This window comes from Lissotriton helveticus, chromosome 5_1, assembly GCF_964261635.1.
Source record: "Lissotriton helveticus chromosome 5_1, aLisHel1.1, whole genome shotgun sequence".
In the NCBI taxonomy this organism is placed as follows: Eukaryota; Metazoa; Chordata; class Amphibia; order Caudata; family Salamandridae; genus Lissotriton; species Lissotriton helveticus.
Window position 1 is genome coordinate 19,709,333 of NC_136065.1, and position 14,020 is coordinate 19,723,352.

At 48.0% G+C, this 14,020-nt stretch overlaps 1 protein-coding gene across 4 annotated transcripts in view; it reads right to left on the bottom strand.

The window, feature by feature from the left end:
- B3GALT4 (beta-1,3-galactosyltransferase 4) overlaps positions 1–14,020 on the bottom strand; it is a 166,350-nt gene that overhangs the window by 61,686 nt on the left and 90,644 nt on the right. For 2 of the 4 annotated variants that reach the window (XM_078641618.1, XM_078641619.1), the window contains exon 2: positions 13,009–13,120. The exons of the other annotated variants lie outside the window; for them this stretch is intronic. The gene's annotated coding sequence lies outside the window, so the exon portion shown is untranslated. The remainder of the gene's footprint in view (positions 1–13,008; positions 13,121–14,020) is intronic. 4 annotated transcript variants of the gene reach the window in all.

A 14,020-nucleotide genomic window follows, 5' to 3' on the forward strand; every position in this document is an offset into this window, starting at 1 on the left:
TTTAGGGCAAAGGGCCCCACGGGGCCCCCTCTTACCACCAACACTTTTCAGCTGTTCCATAGACCCCTTGGCGTCCTCACCCAGCAATCCAAAGCGGTTCTATCCCTTCCTGAAGATCCCCAGCTTTACCTGAAAATCTCTTCACAAAATAACATTTACCCACACAAACAGTCTGAGACCAGGGCACGAGTCCTAAAAAGAGAAGTGGGGGGGACGCTGTCACCGGAAGTGACGTCACAACAGGAAGTGACGCCACGAAAGGTGCGCTCCGATCTCGTCCCAGAGAGGCCAAAGAGTGAAGTCCAGCTGTTTGGCAGGGGAGACGCCGTCCACCCGGTAAAATAAGTGGGGGGACGCCGTCCACCCCCGTGGTACCCCGACTCGAGCCCTGTCTAAGACGTACTCACGGGTCACTTGACCACCTTCAACTTAACCCACTCAAAACAGAGGAGTTTATTTACAAGCCCCTTGCGCCAGCCGAACGTCACTTTTCCCATGTTAAACATGACGCAAAAGTGGCGCCAGAGGCTTGAAAATAAGCCCCAGCGTGTCTTCGGGCAACGCCATTAAAGTGCGGCTCGTCAGTACCCGAATGGCTCATGACACGGTCCACACTTAGCCGCAATCCAAAGGTTCATCGGGTTTCTTACTAGACAACCTCCTGTACTCAAAGGCAAGTGAGACGATTCCCACCACAGAAAACTGCGTCATAGACATGGCCGCCTTTAGAGGAGCCAATAGGGAGTGAGAAGACCTGGAATTAAACAGCCCTGAATGTGTGAATGAAACCCATGCCGGGGGGGGGGGCTGGAACATGCCTTTAGTGTTAATTTTTTCAACTAGACTTTTTCAGGTGCACGCACACACACACACACACACTGTCAGATCAGAGGACAGAGGTTGTGCAATTTGACCAAGATTAATTAATCTGGTAGCGTTGGCGAGCTGAGAGTGTAACCAGTATTGCTTTTTCCAAAGACTATGGGCCATATGTATCAAGCAAAATTGCGATCGCAATTTTGCTTAGTGGTATGTAAGAGCCAAATCTGCGTGCAAAATAAGGAATCACAAAATTTGCAATTCCTTATCTTGCGATTGCATTTAAGGAATCGCAAAATTTGCGATTCCTTATTTTGCGATTGCATTTAAGGAATCACAAATTTTGCGATTCCTTAAATGCAATGTAAGAAACACCAAAAAAGTGCAATTTGGCCTTAAGGAATCGCAAATTAACACCAACTTCAAGTTGGTGGAAATTTGCGATTTCTTTGAAAAATGCACTTTTTTGCATGTTTCAAAGTGCAATGTGAAGCACATACATGCCCTTAGGGCATGTATGTGCGCCACATGTGCACCCATCCTTATTTCAGGGGTGCACAGGGTGTCCTTTTGACACCCTTGCACCCTTGAAATTGCATTCTCAATTTGCGATTCTCTAATTGCTAATCGCAAATGAGAATGTCTTCCCATTCATTACTATGGGCCCATAGGAATGAATGGGGAGGTATTCCTTAATTGCAAATCGCAATTTGAGATTCGCAAATAAGGAACATGTAAGATTTGCAAAATTTATTGCAAATCCTACATACATAGCATTTTGCGATTCTCAAATAGCGATTCGCAAAAAATAGCTATTTGAGAATCGCAAAAGAGGATTTTGATACATATGGCCCTATAACTTTTGCATCATCTTACACTTTGGTGAACAAACCATTAGAGTGGGCATAGTCTACCCACCTTCCACCAAGCTAAAATCCAGTTTAGTTTGTAATCAGAAACGTTCCACCAGCTTGCAGAATGATTCTAAATACTTCTGGTCTCAGAGAAAAAGAATAGAGACAGAGGGTTAAGTTAAAAACGGATTGCCCAAGAGCACACAATTTGGCCAAATAGAGAACCAGGGTTTAAAAAACAGGCCCCTGGAGTCCAGAGATTCCAGGCTACAACTGCATCGGCAGTGAGTGAACTGTTTGTGGGCCCTGCTCAGATTTATAATTCACTGTTGATTTCCGGCTTGTCTAGGTAAAGAGTAAAGCCAGGATGGGATGTTAAATTTAATGTCGGTGTCTGCCCACCCCCACAAATTGCCCACCTTGTTACAGGTCCTGTCAAGGTGCTTTTTATACCACTTGCTACCTGTAGGCTTTCTATTGGAAGTAGCGATTAGGGCTTCTTATGTGATTGGTTGCTGGATTAAGTGTGGGACTGAGACTAGGGTTGGGCTTTTTATTGGAAGTAGGGACCAGGGCTTCCTCTGTCATTGGTTGCTGGGATTAGGGTGGGGACTACTGCTAGAGCCAGGGCCTCTATTGGACATTGAGATTAGGGTTTTTGAACCTGATTGAATGCTTGGATTAGGGCTCAGATTGGCTGTAAGGTCCTGGTCTACAAATTGGTTCTGGAAAATAGGGCTTGTGTTGTGATTGGATAGTGTTAGGGCTAGGGTTCCCAATGGCTGAAGGGGTCACCTGATTACTAGGGCTATAAATGGCCAAGGCTTAGAGCGTTTCAGCCCAGGCATCGAGGCTAAGGGTAGAGAGGACAAGGCAGGTGCCTGTTTAAGCCTGTTAAAGGCGGAGAGGACAAGGACAGGTGCCTGTTTGAGCCTGGTCGGGACTAGGGCCAGAAATGCTGCCCATTTTCACATTCAGTAATACCCACCCCACACCATCCACATCAGAGTAACACACTCACACCAAATGTACACCACACACTTACTACAAACAAACCCTATGCACAAAGCAATGTACCAACATACCTTACAAAATAACCACCCAAACCACAACTATACACCCTTCTATCCCAACTACCACACATTTCCACAATCACCCACAAAGAGTCCACAACTCTATCCTATACCACTAACCAATCCACTCATCACTAACACAACCAAAATCCACACCATACGCAACTACAACCCATCCAGAGACACACTCCCAACTCTAATTACTCCTAACAGACCCCCATTTATCATTCACAAACCCATACTCCGCCTTCCTTCCATCATTCGTCCAACCAACACCCTACTCTTCTTTCTACCACAATAACACAACACACCAATTACATGTCACAGCGCCACAAATTTTAACTCTTGCAGCAAACAGGTCTAAAACAAACAGTCTTAAATCTACTTTATCCCCTCCCACACACAACATACACTCTACTCACAAGCACATCACCGCCTCCTTTACCTTACAACTTCCACTCACAATCAATACTATACAAACAAACCCATCAGCACCTCTTTTCACCACTCCTCAAAAGCAAAACATATCACACACATCAGCAGAACAAAATCTAACAAACAGAACACCTCACAATACTTACAGTCACAAAATACAATCATACACCTACCTTTCAAACGACGCAAATGAACAAACTCCAATGCGAAGCTTTCTCTCTTCCACCACACCTAACAGATACAACAAAACAGCAACTCTCTTCCAGCCGCCTCTCATCCATTGGACAATTTAGAAGCCTACTACATGATCCACATGCTGCACCACCACCCCCGACTCAAACACCTTGAATTTGAATTTAAAAACACTTGTAAAGCGCACATATACCTAGCGGTTTCTTGGCGCTGACGGACTTTTAGAACCTGGGTGAGAGCTGTGAGGGGCTAGGCTGAGAAAGCTTGCAGAAAGAGATGGGTTTTTAGGGCCTTACGAAAATCGGGGTAAAGCGGGATGGATCGGATGGTGGGGGGAAGGGAGTTCCAAAAAGTGGGTCCAAGAACCGCAAATGTCACCCCCCCATCCTCTTTTTCCTGAAGCGAGGGACTAAGAGAAGGGACTGGGAGGAGGAGCGAAGCTCTCTTACCGGGATGTAGCTGGAGATTGCCGAGTTTATAAAGGCTGGGGCAGTTCCAGCTCGGGCCTGGAACGCGGTACAGCCAAGTTTGAAGAGGGCCCGCTCCCTGACGGGCAACCAATGCAAGTCCTTTAATACAGGGGTATCATGATGGAGTTTGGGGAGACCATGGATGAGACGGGCCGCTTGATTCTGAACCAGATGTAGGCGTCGGAGGGCATAAGCCGGAACGCCATTGTACAGGATATTACCGTAGTCCAGCCGGGATAATACCATTGCCATCATGATGAGTTTAAGGGCAGAAGGGGAAAAGAATCTAGAGATTTTCCTGATAGTACGGAGAGTGAAAAAGCAAGAAGATACCACCATACTGATCTGGGAGTGCAGGGTAAGATTTTGGTTTAACGTGATCCCAAGTGTTTTAACTGAGTGAGAAGGTGAAGGGGGGGGGACCAAGTGAAGGGGGCCAAAACATAGGGGTCCAGGGACTGGATGCACCGCCCGTCAAAACCAGCTCGGTTTTATCCGGGTTGAGTTTGAGGTGGTTGAAGTTCATCCAGTCCCTGATAAAAATCATAATGGATTGAAAATTATAGATAGATTCAGAAGAATGCGAACGGTCAAAGATCAACTGGAGATCATCTGCGTAATTGAAAACAGTGACCTCCAGTTGTTGTAGAGCAGAGATAAGAGGGAAGATATAGAGATTGAATAGAAGAGGAGAGAGGGAGGAACCTTGGGGGACACCACACTGCACCTTACGAGGGGGAGCAGAGAACCCTTCTAGATGGACAGCCTGGGTGCGGTCCCTCAGGAAGGAGGTAAGCCAAGCCAGGGGGGACCCACTAATGCCCGCTGCCCTGACAAGGGTGAGGAGGATGGAATGATCAACCGTGTCAAAGGCAGCGGACAAATCTAGGAGGACCAGGGCCTGGGAGCGGCCCGTATCCATTCCCTCCCTTCCCTGAGGCTGTCTAAGACCGAGACCACAACCCTCTCGGTAGAGTGGCGGGGGCGAAATCCAGCCTGGCAGGAGGCCAAGTAACCACTGTCCTCCACAAAGGAACTGAGGACAGAGGCGACGTGACACTCCAAGATTTTTCCCAGGTAGGGGAGAAGGGAGATGGGGCGGTAGTTGGTAAGGGAAGCAGGGTCGGCACCGGGTTTTTTCAGTAAGGGGATGATTATGGCTGTTTTGTGAAGGTCAGGGACTATACCATTCCCGAGGGAATCGTTCAGGAATGCCAGGGGAGGAATGGGGCAAGCCTGAAAGATTTCTCTCAAGATAGGCGCTGGGCATACATCGGAGGGAGAACCTGATTTAACTCGCACCGCCAGAGAGGAAAACGTTTCTCTGGTCAGTGGAGGGATGTGGTCTAGATGAAACCTGTTAGGGGGGGGCTCGGGGCCCGGGGGAAGAGGGGGAGGAAGGGGTATGTTGGCCTTAATAGCTGCGATTTTCTCCACAAAAAAGTTGCTTAGGGAGTCACAGAGGGCTTGGGAGGGGGAAGGTTTTAGGGAGGTCCTGTCTGACAAGGCCAACTCATGAACGGTAGAGAAAATTTCTCTAGACTGATTTCCAGATGAAAGTATTTTGTCAGAGAAATAATTGGTCTTGGCTAAAAGAATTGCACTTTTATACGCGCTAAGCATAGACGAATAGTGAGCTTTTAGGATTGGGCAGTAAGCGCGCCTCCATGCGCGTTCTGCCTGGCGAGCAGCCAACTTCTTTACCTTGAGTTCGTCGGTGAACCATTTGTTAACATTATGGGCACGTTTCACAGCAACACATTTCAGGGGAGCCACCTGATTGCAAGACCTAGATAACCAGACATTGATAGCGGTGGCCTGGGAAGAAGGGGAAAGTTCCTCCAGGGCCGGGTAAGAGCTTTGAAGGGTAAGGCAGAGGGCAGGAATGTCAACCTTGTTCCAGTTGCGGGCCCAGACGTTCCTGGGAAGGGTAGGGCGCTTGGGCCGGTGGAGGTCTAAGGTGAACGAAATCAAAAAGTGGTCTGACCACAGGCAGGGTGTGATGGTAGGGGGGAGACCGGGATATTCAATGACCAGATGTGGTCTAAGACGTGGCCCTTGATGTGAGTGGGAGCGGACACATGGGAGGTAAAATTTAGGCTAAGGAGGGAGTCTGTGAAGTCCCTAGATACTGCGTCTTCCGCAGGGTCAGATGGCCAGAAGTTAAAATCGCCAAGAACTAACACAGAGGAATTGTTAACTGTTAGTGTGGCAAGTAGTTCCTGAAACTCTGTAAAAAAATGAGGGGTATAATTAGGTGGGCAGTAAACAAGGACACAGGTGATGGGGGTTTGAAAAGAGGCAGATCGCATCACTAAACACTCAGCTCCCTTGATGACCGGAGAGGAGAGAATTTGGAAATGGAGGTCCGACTGGACAATCAGAGCAACACCTCCGCCTGCCTTGCCCAGCGGTCGATCGGCCCGGAAGGCATAATAAGCGGAGGGTAGTGATGCGAGGATGTTAGGAAGGGAGTCTGGACAGAACCAAGTTTCTGTCAAAAATAAAAGATCAGGTTTGTAGGAATCCAGGAACTCAAAAAGTTCTAAATTGGTGTTTCACTGCTGATCTAGTATTTAAAAGGAAGGCCGAAATAGCGGTCACTGGCCTTGAAGGCTGGCCAGGTTCTGATGGAGGGAGGGGCAGGGGTGAGGGGAGAAGCAGAGTGGATACAGTGGAGGGAATAGAAAGGGACCGAGCAAGACCGAGGTTGGAAATAGTGGACGCTGAAGTGGCGCTAAGGGTTCCATGGCTTTGATAGCAATGAAGTTCCTCTGAGGAGTAGGTTAAAAATTGGGCATAGTAAGGTGCCCGTTGCCCCGGCCGGCTGCGGACGGGCGCAGACGGGCTTGCCTTTGGCGCGCCGCTGGCGCGCCCGCTGCGCGTGCGCATGGTGCGTCGCTTTTTTAGCCTAGGTGCGCGGTGACTAGAGCGCTACCCCAGGGAATGCTCTGCCCCTCCAAGATGGCGACCGCAACCCCGTCAGCCCTCCGGATCAAGCGGCACTCAGCCTTGCCGGACCGGGGCTAGGGGAGCGGTAGTTGGAGCGAGGAAGCAGCAGCGGCCAGGTAAGGAAAAACAAAAGTGATATTTTAAAATAAGCAACGCAGTAAAATATACTAAGCGAGCCCACAAGCACCACAGCAGCCGCGAACCAGCTGCCACCAGGTTCAAGCGCGTCCCTTCCGCACTAAACATACGCAAACAATATAAACAACGTGCCACACATCACTACTTTGCTTCTCCATGTCTACACCACAAAAGGTTACACCACAAAAACAACACAGCACACCAACTCACTCTCAAACAATGTCCCCCCCACGCACGCAGACCCATCAAAATGCCTTCTTAGCCTGCTGGACAAGGAACACATTACAGAACAGCTACACAATTGCTCGCCTCATACAGCGAATACCAGCACTAGAAACACAACTGCTACAAACCCATACAATACTGATCACTCTTCTACAAAACAAAGTCTCACTATCACCAAAGGCCAATCTCTAAACTGTCTACTAATAAATGCTCGATCACCCTCTAAAAACAAACATCACATCTACGACCTTCTCACTGATGCAAAACCAGACATACTATTCCTTACTGAATCATGGGTGGGAGATGATATTGCTCCAGTCCTGCATGAAGCCGTTCCTCTAGGCTATCAAACGATCACCCACAATTGTATAGGCAAACAAGCATTGAAAATGCAATAGGTCTCGCCTTTTATTAACCCCTTCCATGCTGGTGATGAACCCCAGCCGTCACGCTCCACGGTGCTCGTGTGCTGATGACAGCTGGGGTTCGTCACGGCCCCGCCCTGTTCGTGCGGCTGCCGCACACGGGGGAATCGCGGCCGCACGGAAGGGGTTAAGTTAAAGCCCTTTGCTTTGCTAATCGTATTGTATAACAAAACAAATGGCTTTAACTTAATGAAAGGCGAGACCTATTGCATTTTTTATGCTGGCCTCAGGTGGCAGCTTTGGAGCACTTTCACTTGTCACACATGGAAATGAACACTCAAATGGGCAGAGTAGAGAGAGGATAAAAGCAGTGTCTGTAACCAGGAGAGGGAAGCAAGCTCACAGGTAAGGTGGCACAGATGGTCTACCCAATTTATATGTGTTTGTTCTGTGTCGTTTATCCGTGTTTTATTCCTGAAGTGTCCCACAGTCATACATCCCTTACTAACATTCGGCGGTGTGGGTTATGTGCAAGAGAGCGAGGCTTGGAACAGCTTGTAAGGGCTCTGCTGTAGAAGCGGTGCTCACGGCTCAGGGTACCTCCAGGGCCTGACTGGGAACCAAAACTGGCCCTGGCAAAGTGCTTGCCCCCTCCTCCCCCCCACAGAGGGAGGGGAGGAGGGGTTTGGGGGTGCCACCAAGCTCTTTGCTGGGGCCGGTTTTCAGACGATTTTGTTACTGCAAAAATGTCCCTGTAACAAAAACGGCCCCCAGGGGCCCAAAACCGGCCCCACCCCTGCGGCGCACCGGGGGATTGCCTGGTGCCCGCTACGGCCAGTCCGGGCCTGGACGCCTCAATGTGCGATAACAATGAGAACAGGAAGTTGAAAAGCACAAGACATAGGCGTGGAGACCGCGGCTCGGTTTCTCGAGCAGGAAGTCAAAAATAGCTCAAGAGGCCCCTGGAACATTGATCGCAGGAGTGCTTGTCGCTCATGTGTGGAGAAAGCAACAGACACACTTCATGACGACCTAACTGAATCCAATATTGATCCAAGACCAAACATTCAGGACCACAAAGCAAAATCCACTGTTTCCAATTTCACTGATATTCATAACTCTAGAGGGGGGGCCAGGCCAGCTCAAAATGTTCCTGGGCGCCACGGATTCCTAGTGGTACCTTGTGAGTTTTACTTTTTAGGGAGAGCAGTGCATTCGCTAAAAATAAGCTACATGACAATAAAATGACATTTTCAGAAATCTTGCTGCCGTAATCAAAGTTTCGTCCAGGCAGCAGCGCCCGGTAGGGCTGGGGTAAAGCCAGTCACGTCGCGGGCAAGGATGGCATCTGCCTGAGTTGGTTTGGTGCCTGGACTGCCGGCCTCAAGAGCACCGCGCGCCACTAGACTTGGGGAGTACCTGGGCCTCCATGTAGCATCTCAAAGCTTGCAGTGTCGCCTCACTCGCGATCCAGGTGAACGGCCAATGAAAAGTCAATGTACAGTGTGGCAGTAACAACCCTGTTGTACGGAAGACGCACGATCCTCTGAGTGCCAAGTATGCCTATAGAGAGAAGCGGCGATCGCCCTGCCAAGAAGGCCTGCCCGTTGCCAGCCTGGCCCCAACCCCACCCGCCTTAGGTAGGATCCGCATGTTGGCGGGAAGCTTACATAGCCCCCCTGTAACAGCATTGGGGGAGGATAATTCGACTCATTCAGTACACGTGGTAGTGGCGGGGGTGTATACAGGTGGCTCCCCCACTTAACTCCCACCCCTGGCTCGGCTTCCCCGAGACGTGTACAATCCAGACACGTACACCACCGCCCGCTAGGGTTCCCGAAGCGCGCGCAGTGTGCCCAGTCTGGTCCTAAAGGGCAGCGACGGAGCCGAATAGCAAAACAGTCCCCCTCAGCTAATCTCTCCTCCTGTGAATACCTTTGCATAGATATCAACAGCACACACAGACCCTTATGCAGCCTTCACATCTTCTACCACCCCCCAGGTGACAACCTCCACCTAATCGAACAAGTTATGGAAACCATCTCCTCCAACCTTGGCCGTCACTCCCCCCAGATCTTCCTCGGTGACTTCAATCTCCACTGGAATGACCTGCACGATCAGGCAGCTACAACCCTCAAAAACATCCTTACCGACCTATCTCTCACTCAATTCTGCGACAGCCCCATTCACAACCTAAGTTCGACACTGGATCTCATCTGCAACCCCAACTCCATTCATCTCGAATCCATTCTCCCCTGTGACTGGTCTGACCATCATTGTATCAACTTCCCGATTCCTGAAAGTTGGAACCACAAATCTGCTCAACCACTCAAACTTAAACACTAGAAAAGACCGCTCCATAACACTAGCGTCAATGAGCTCATAGATCGCTGCAATCTCTCTCTCCCGCCGCCTTCTGACATGTCTGTTGCTCACGACCTCACTGAACACTATAACAACACCATGCTATCGGCCTTGAATGATACGGCCCCCCTTCAAATAAAAAGAAATCCCATAAAAGACTCCAAACCGTGGTTCAATGACAGACTAAATGCTGACAGACGCTGTCTTACACTAGTTGAACGCAAGTGGAGATCCTCTCCCTCCACGTATCTTCTAAACACTCTAAGATCCCAAAGAAGCAGATACAACAAACTCATTAAAACGGTGAAAGCCAATTTCTTCAAACACCAACTTGACTTAGCTAAAAATCGCCCAAAACGACTTTTTGAGCTCATTAAATCACAATCCAACAACACCTCTACTCAATCTCAACACACCACTCGCCTGCAACCAAACTGCGATCCGGTGGCTGAATTCTTCCTCGAAAAGACAAATAAAATCTAAGGTCTGCTGCACTCACCCTCTCCTGACTCCTCTGTCTCCACACCCCTGGCCTCACCTCAGGGACTCTCACTCAAAAACATTGCCTCTTGGAGTCATTTCACTCCCCTCAATGACAGTACCATCCTCAACATTCTCTCTACCCTTAAACCCTCTAATCACTTCAATGACCTCCTTCCCCCCTAACTTCTTTAAAGAAATGATAGGTTCACTAGCGCCACTCTGGACGAAAATCATCAACGCCTCACTTCTTCTAGGTGAGATCCCAGACTGCTTGAAGGCAGGCCTAGTGCTCCCTATTTTAAAAAAAAACCCTTGGCTGACCCTGTTGACCTGAACAACTACAGCCCAAACACAAACATACCGACCCTGGCGAATCTTCTGGAGAAATGCGTTCACGAACAACTTCGCAAACACATTGAGCAATTCCAGCTTCTTGACCTATTCCAATCTGATTTCTGCACTGGACACAGCACTGAAACGGCCATCACTCACATTGTGGACAACACTCACTTTACTTGACCAAAATGAAACCTGCCTCTTAATTGTGCTCGATCTCTCATTGGCTTTTGACACTGTCAAACATGGCAATATACTCTTCCTCTTGGAACACAGCACGGGGCTCTCAGGCACGGTCCTTAAATTATTTGCCTCTTTCCTCAACAACCGAACACAAAGGGTCAAATCCAACCAGTCTCTCTCCAACCCGAGTTCCTGCACACTGGGTGTTCCCCAAGGCTCCTCGCTCTCCCCCACTCTCTTCAACCTCTTCCTGGAACCACTGACTGTAATTCTTAAAGACTCCAACATCCAATATCACATGTATGCGGACGACACCCAACTCTACATGAAAATCTCCTCCCCCGAAGACATCAAATCTCTCAACGGAACCCTTCTCAAAACCCTTAACTGGCTAACCTCCAACCATCTCAAATTAAACACCCTCAAGCCGGAATTCCTCCTCATTGCAACCGCTAAGCAAACCCTCACTGTGTTGAAATTTCTCTGTAACCTCAACGCCCTCAACTGCACTCCGCACATCGTTGACTCCACTAATTCACTGGGAGTTGTGCTAGACAAAAAAGTAAACATGCAAGATCACATCAGATCATCAACCAAAGGAACGAACTTTCAACTCTGCATACTAAGGAAACTCAAACCCTTCCTTCCCCATGATGACTTTCAATCGGCGGTGCAAGCACTTGTCATTTCCAGACTAGAATATGGCAGTGCGACTCTTTGCAGTCTGCCTAAACTCAGCTTAGCACCTATCCGAGCATCTCTAAATGCTGCCACTAGACTCATCACGGGCTCTAAGAAGACCAATCACATTTCACCGGACCTGAAATCACTCAATTGGCTTCCGGTTGAAGCAAGGATACAGCTTAAGATCGCTTGTATGACCCATAGAGCACTACACTTCAACACCCCACTCTACCTGGCAAACAAACTGGATCTTTCAGGTGGCTCCGGGTGCACAAGGAGCACCGGCACACTGCTGCTCAAGCCCGAGAAATGTAATAAGCTTAAAACTTACATTCGTACATTCTCTGGCATCGCCCGAGAATCTGGAACTCTCTTCCAGTGGAAACAAGACCAATTCCCTCTACACTTGCCTTCAAAAGGGAAGTCAAAACTCTACTATTGAACAAACTCTTCTAATGAACAATGTGCTGAACTTGATGCTGTGCTCCTATTGCCTCCAAGTGATTGTTTTTTGTCTGGTTTGCTCTTGATGTATATTGCCCTTCTTTTCACTATCACCCTTCCGGCTTCCTGTGCCTGCCCCAATCTCTGCTTGCCCCTGTTGTATATCGCCTCACTGTTTCCATGATTTCTCTCACCTACCTATTTTCCTTTGTCTACCTATAAAGCGCTTTGATACCCTCCGGGTTCATGTCCGCGCATACAAACTTTTTAAATAAATAAATTAAACGATTAACAGGGGCCGCAGGGAGTGGTCACTGAGGCGGGCAGAAGAGGGGCCGCAGGGAGAGAGAGAGGTCAATTAGGCAGACAGAGCAGGGAGCAGTCAGTCAGGCGGATAGACTCTTGTCATAGGACCCAATATGGAACCTTCATCAGAGCCAAGAAACCGAACTAAACACTTAAAAAGAAGTGAAAATGATTTATGTGCATTTAGTCGATAAACTAGGGTAGATCGGACCCGAGACCTCGAAAACCGTAATATTGCAAACATTGCTGACCATACGAGGGGTTAAATTAAAGAGCCAAGCGGCGAGTAACAGTCCCCGGTTCAAGTACCAGCGAGCAGTAGATGCCACATCACATATGAAGTGTGCCAACGTGGAGCGAAACGAGATGGCGCCTCGAGTAATATGTTGGAGTATCTGTAGCTGTATCAGCTAATTATTAAAAACAGAAGGGGCGAATGTTTAAAGGGTAGAGCAAATAGATACAAAATTCCAGATGACTGGGGGTGAAATCCGGCTCTCGTCTACTATATGTTAAGGAAATAGAAACATTGAGTGCTTCTCTTCGTAAGGTGCTTGAGTAGTTATTTCAAGATATGACCATTTCGAATAAAGCAAAGCATTCATCGAGCACGAACTGTAAATTGAGTTCTGTTAACAACATCTGAACAATCATAACAAACTACGTGTAAACATGAATAATTTACCTCCCAAATAAACAGCTCGATGCAGTCAATGGAAAGTGAGTTCTGTTTGAACCATTTCTTTTAATAACAACAATTTCCCATATAGCGGCATCTTCGTAACTGGAGATCCTACCTGAAAAGATTACAAACCACTGTGAGCAATACAGGGAAAAGTGTTGCTAACCCCAACAGTATCTATGCACATGGATTCCGCCATCACCCTCCCTCCTAAACAAAACAAAAGAGTGCGGGCGCTGGAGCTGTCAGTGATGCAACAGCTGCAACCGTAATGCCAATAGGGACAATACTGTACAAAAGGGGGTGGTGATGGACGGAGCATCTGAACCAATCAAACACTCACACCCTGTCAACAGATCTGGGTTTAATCCATCACCGTTCTTTAGCCCACTCTGCCACCCCAGTTCAGACATGGCTATATACAAATCAGTCTGACCCTGTGCCTCATGGGAACAGTCCAGCCCGAACTGCCAAGCCATGCCTTCCCTGGACCGGAAACAAGCTTCCGAGGACCAGTTTCTGGCATTTCAGCCGTCTTCAGCCAGGCTTGCTTGAATCAATTTGTAACACTTAGAAACACAACTAACATCCAGTACTGATCTGAAACAATACATTCTGTTAAAAAAAACTATATGAGTGGCTACAGGAACCGTTTGATATCCTGATACCACTAAAAACCACATAACAGAACAAAAGAAAACTAGCACCTTGGAGAAATACAGAGATAAAAGACATAAAACTACAAATTAGAAAGCTGCAACGTGACTGGCTCAAAACAAAAACAACCAAGACAAACTTCACCTACAGAAAATTAACAGATTATACAAGTCAGCTATCAAAAAAGCAAAGAAAAGGTACTATTCAGACAGAATACAAAATGTTAAATGTGCAAATAAAGAATTCTATAAAATACTCAATGAATTTCGTAATCCAATTGCCTAGAAGGAACTCATCCTGTTACTCAATATTTCACAGACGGGCAAATCATTATTCGGACAAAGCAGACACGTTGGAC